Source organism: Saccopteryx leptura, chromosome 2 (genome assembly GCF_036850995.1).
Source record: "Saccopteryx leptura isolate mSacLep1 chromosome 2, mSacLep1_pri_phased_curated, whole genome shotgun sequence".
Classification (NCBI taxonomy): domain Eukaryota; kingdom Metazoa; phylum Chordata; class Mammalia; order Chiroptera; family Emballonuridae; genus Saccopteryx; species Saccopteryx leptura.
The window spans coordinates 140895452-140901451 of record NC_089504.1 but is presented as its reverse complement, the minus strand read 5'-3'; positions in this window follow the sequence as shown (position 1 = coordinate 140901451).

Sequence of the window (6000 nt, the reverse complement as noted above, 5' to 3'; positions counted from 1 at the left end):
TAAGTTAGTTTTCTAATGATTTTTTTTTTTCAAAAAGATTTCTGAGGTGCTTGTCTAGGCATGCTCTTCCAAAGCCAGTTGGTTGCACGTGGAGTTGTAATCAGAACTTTTTCTTTTAATCTTTCTGCTAGCAGCAAAACGGAAGAGGCAAGTAGCTTTTAATGACTGATTAGAATGTGGAAACCAGAAAAACACAGGGTAAGATGGCCTGGAGGGAAAAACCAGTGAGATAGTTGCCCTAATGCATGTTGTAGCTTCTTTTTTGGCTGCCTATTTAGGGTGTGCTAGAATGTATCTTTCTTCCAGATGCACCTTAGACAGGTGCAGCTATAGCATGAGTAACTGTTTTTTCAAAAAACACTTTGTACTTACACAGATATTTATATTTGCTAATTTTATTATGCACTTATTGTGAGTCAGTGCTGTGATTAATATTTGATAAGGAAAGATCTTTCAATCTTCAAAACAACTCTGTAAGGTAGAAAACACATTACTTCTATATAAGAACTGAGATTTAGGTCTTGCATCTTGCCCAAAGTCACATAGTCATTTAGCTAATACTTCATGATCCATACTATGTGTCAGATACTATTGTGGGACCTACAGTTACATCCGTGAATAAAACAAAAATATCCCTGCTATCTTGGAACTCACATTCAAATGAAAGGAGGAAAACAATAAATAAAAAACAGAGAATATCAGTTAGTGATCGGGCTATGAAGAAATAAAATCGTGATGGGATAGCAAGTAACTGAAGGTACAGTGGGTGAGTTGTCAGTATGGTCACACTCTGCTTAGAGGGGCCTTACTCTTTTTAATAATACTCTGCTATCACTGCTTTGAAATTCTCAATAATTTTATCTTTGGATTTGTGTTTTGTAAGGCAGGTCTGATAGAACACTGGAGTATGTGGATAGGCAGAGGACACATGCAATATGCATGTCCTCCTTTTTTTTTCTTTTTTCTTTTTTTATGAGAGAAAGGGAGAGGTGGAGGGGGTAGAGAGAGAGAGAGAGAGAGAGAGAGAGAGGAAAGAAGAGAGATGAGAATCATTAACTTATAGTTACGGCACTTTGGTTGTTCATTGATTGCTTCTCATATGTGCCTTGACCAGGGGGTTCCAACCAAGCCAGTGACCTTGTACTTCAAGCCAGAGACCTTTGGGCTCAAGCCAGCAAGTATGGGCTCATGTCTATGATTCTACGCTCAAGCCGGCGCCCCACACTCAAGGGCTCAAGCCAGATGAACCTGCTCTCAAGTGACTTTGGGGTTTCAAACCTGAGACCTCAGCATCTCAGGCTGACACTCTATCCATTGTGCCACCACCACTCAGATGGTCCTCCATTCTTTGTCACACCATTCTCATATAGCTTTCTTGATGTCCTGTGAACATAGGATTTTGGTTGTCCCATGATGTGTGGGCTTTAAGTGAGATTCAAAGCCAGTACAAGTACTGAGTAAAATGTGTTATGTCTACAACTGACTAAGCAGGGATGCTAACAACTTGAGAGGCCACGATTCCCTCAAACTGTTAATTTGCTTCAAATGCAAAAAGAAGTAAATGGCATTTTAAGGAAACACAATGACCAAAGAATCCTATCTTATCCTTTCTTACTTATTATTTCCCTGTAGCGGCCAACTACTGACTCTGAAAATGATGACATAAAAAGAAAGGCAGAGACAGGGAAAGATACTCCTCTTCCTTTCAGTTCTTTCTGATCCACCTGTAAGCCAGAGGTAGAAAGTGTTAGTGGAATCTAGGTGTATCAAGAAGTAAAATAAAAACAATTGAATTAATTCTGTGCTATGTTTCTATGGTTCAGTTAGGAATGAAATTCATGGCCCTGGCATCATCTAGATATGCCAAGATTGTGGGTTCGATCTCTGATCAGGGCACGTAATAAAGTCAACCAATGAATACATAAATAAGTGGATCCATAATATGAAGCTTCTCTCTCTCAACGTCCTCTCTCTAAAATCAATAAATAAAAGTAATTTCTTTTTAGCCTGACCAGGTGGTGGCGTATGGGATAGAGTGTTGGACCGGGATGTGGAGGACCCAGATTCGAAATCCCGAGGTCGCTAGTTTGAGTGTGGGCTCATCTGGTTTGAGCAAAGCTTACCAGCTTGAGCCCAAGGTCACTGGCTTGAGCAAGGCGTTACTCGGTGGGCTGTAACCCCCCAGTCAAGGCACATATGAGAAAGCAGTCAATGAACAACTAAGATACTGCAAAGAAGAATAGATGCTTCTCATCTCTCTCTCTTTCTGTCTGTCTGACCCTGTCTGTCCTTTCTCTCTCTCTGTCACACACAAAAAATTTTTTAAAGAATGAAATTAACACGTGTACATGAACTACACAATAGGAATTGTATAATTTTGATAATTCCACTTATGAATTAAATGCTCTTCTATACATACTTAAAACTGGTATTGCATAATATAAAGATGAACAGTGGCCCTGGCCGGTTGGCTCAGTGGTAGAGCGTCGGCCTGGTGTGTAGAAGTCCCGGGTTCGATTCCTGGCCAGGGCACACAGGAGAAGCGCCCATCTGCTTCTCCACCCCTCCCCCTCTCCTTCCTCTCTGTCTCTCTTTTCCCCTCCCGCAGCCGAGGCTCCATTGGAGCAAAGATGGCCCGGCACGCTGGGGATGGCTCCTTGGCCTCTGCCCCAGGCGCTAGAGTGGCTCTGGTCGCAGCAGAGCGATGCCCCGGATGGGCAGAGCGTCGCCCCCTGGTGGGCGTGCCGGGTGGATCCCGGTCGGGCGCATGCGGGAGTCTGTCTCCCCGTTTCCAGCTTCAGAAAAATACAAAAAAAAAAAAAAAAAAAAGATGAACAGTAAAATCATGCTAATAGTTAAAATTTTTAATATTTCTTTATGAAAAATGACATTGAATAGTAAATAACAAACACTGTGACAAATTGAGCAAGGGAGCTCAGAAGAAAAAGCTTTATTGATTAGTTTAAAAAAAATTTTATGTTGCTTTTCTAATAAGGCACTGTATTTTCATTTTGCACTGGGCCAGGCAAATCATGTGGGGATGCTACTTTAGGTTGCATAGGAGAAGTCTCTCCAAGGTGATAGTATTTGAGTTGATACCAAACAGACCAAAAGGAGTTAGATACCCATGGGAAGAGCTGGAGAAAGAACATTCCAGTTAGAGGGTATAGCTTGTTCAAAGGGCCTAAGGCAGAAAAGAACTTTATGTGTTCAAGGAATAGAAAGAAGGACAGTTTCACCAAAAAGAAGTGGTTAAGACTTTAAATGGCAAAATATAAGATTAGAGCTTGGAGAGGCCAGAGTGCAAAGAGCCTTATAGTCTAGAAGAATTTCTTTCTGTTTGGTAGGCATTGGAAGGTTTCTGGCAGGAGAATGACATAAGTGCCTTATGTTTTAAAAGGTCACCCTTAACTACAGTGTAGAGGCAAGAGTGGATTCAGGAAGATCACCCTGAGTGGTCTATACCTAAAGAATTCCTCACCGTTCCAGATGGAATTCATTATGCTCTTGTCATAAATTCTATTACTACAATTGTAGATTTTCATTTTTTTCTCTCTGAACTAGGCTGTAAGTGCTATGTAGACACTGACAGTCTTAAGTGTCTTCATATCACTAGTGTCTAGCACTGTCTGCATGCAGCAGTCTGCCATTAAAGATTTATTGAGTGAATAACTGGAATAGGATATAAACCACTCTTGTGGTAAGCGCTCCTCCATTGGAGTTTCCCTCAACTTAATTTGATTAGCACGAACGTTCATGTACGTCCTCGTGCCTCCTGTCCATCCGGAGTACGATCATACATGTGTAAGGCAACATTACAAAAAGGCAAATGTATGTTCTTTTTGTTTCCATAAATTGGTTATCAAACAAACATGATTTTAAGTTAATAAAACTGTAACTGGAACTAATTTCATTTTTTGAAAAAACAACAACTCACTCTCAGGGGTCAGCAAAAAAACTCACTACTCAAAGGGTTAAGATAATTATTAGATGAACCATAAGGAAAGGGATTATAGCCACTCTAAAGGAATCTGAAGTAAATACAAAATAGACCATTACTTTCAAAAGTTTGAAACTTGGAAGAAAATTACTGACTCAGTCATGAATGGAAATTTGAATTTTTATACTATCTCTTCCTGAACCCATATGCGACATATACTCAAAGACACAAACGTATTGGTGCTAATGTTTTGGTCAGAAGTTCCATCCTGATGGCTTGGGACTGAAGTTGGCCCAAGATGTATTTTGATTGGTTTGCCTATATTGGTTAGTATATAAATATGGTGCTGAATACTAAGGAGTTTTCACCTAAAGGTTTGATGTTGCTCTATGTCTTGAGAAGTAGCAAACATATAAGCAAACAAAAAGCTTGGCGACAGTGGGGCTGCCTTTCAGCAGTCCAGAGCTGGGGATGACCTCTGTCTTTGGAAGGGGCTGTGTTCCCTGCGACAGTCCTCACATGGTCCGGCTCTGGGTGGCATTTGTGTGTGTATCAGCTCCTATGGAGGCAAATGTACTAGTGCTATTTTAAATGAAAATTTCTTTCAAAGTCTTAAATTATGCAAATCTCTCTTGAGTTTTCTTGTTAAATTTGCTTGGCTTTACCTGCCTTTGTTGTAGCTTTTATCACTCCAAGAAACAAGGTGGCCAGTCCAGATCCATCCAGACAGATGTGGGACTGCCAGGGCGGGAGGAACCAGTGCTGGATTTGTTGATAGGTAAATACTGAGGGGAGGGGAGGCTCTCCAGAATGGCAGCAAGAGGAGAGCTTTGCTACCAGTTTGTTCTACAGAAGGATACTCACCATTGCTGCTCTCTTAACTTCCATTATAATGTATGCTAAGACTCAGGGGTATAATGGTTAAGGGACAAGAGTAAGTTTAAACCTGTCTATAATTATACATCACACTTGAGCATGCACTTTAAGATCATTAATCACTTCTCATTTGTCCCGAAGTGTGCTGTGTCTTCTGACCCTTGGTAGGATATTAGGTGTGCGATTTTCTTTTTGCAGGTACTTGCGGCAGTGCCTTTGTTTGGATGGTGCCATTTAATTTATTATACTGTTTTGTGTGTCCCCACATGTTTATTTAGAGGACATATAGGCAGTCCACAAAAGATACTCTGTGGTAAAGCTAATAAAGGCTGTTTCCACAGAGCTATCCAAAGGCATGTGGAAGCACAATAGTCACAAGCAGAAACCACAATGCGTCAATGTTGATAGAATCCTGGGAACTGGAGGTGCTTTTTGAAGGCCAGAAGGGAAAGAAAGTCAGTTTGGAAGGATTCACTACACAGACGTCTTGGTGAATATGCAGTTCTTGGAACACTTGGCTGTACCAGGGTGCAGTTCATTTACCAGTGTACAAGTGATTTAACAGAAACGCATTCAAGAATCTCAAGAGTGAATGATTTCCATATCCCACTCGGGCTGGTAAACGGGCGCTGGGCTGCAGAACAACCAGCTGTCCAGAGACAGTAGACAAAGCCGGGAGCCAGTTTGGCACTAGTGACTGATCAATGGGAGGGAGGGCGTTCAGCAGGGGGCTGAGGAAGGGGTCGAAGTCCAAGCCGGAGAGGAGACAATAAGGCTAAGGGTGGAAACAAAGCCGAATGAGAGCGGCAGCTGGCTGATTCTCGACACTTCGCTGGAGAACAAGCTTTGATTTTAGAAAAGACACAGGCTGCCGCGTTCTCCCAGGAGAGCCTGCAAGGGCGCGCGGGCTGCTGACCCTCGGGCGTGGGCAGTCCGCGGGCCACCCTCCCCCCGCGCGCCTCGCTGCCCTGCAGCGCCAGGCAGTGCCCCGCCGCCGAGGGCAGGGCTGGCCGCCGCCGCGGGGCGGGCGAGGTGGGGCCGGGGCGGCCGGGAGGGAGGCCGGCGCTGACGCAGTGCGGTGCCAGCAGCCCCGGGCGCCCAGGCGGACCTGAGGCCGCGTCCCCACCGAAGGGGGCAGGGCGCACTCACGCCGCCGTCTGGAGGCCGCCGGCCGCCTGCTGGCT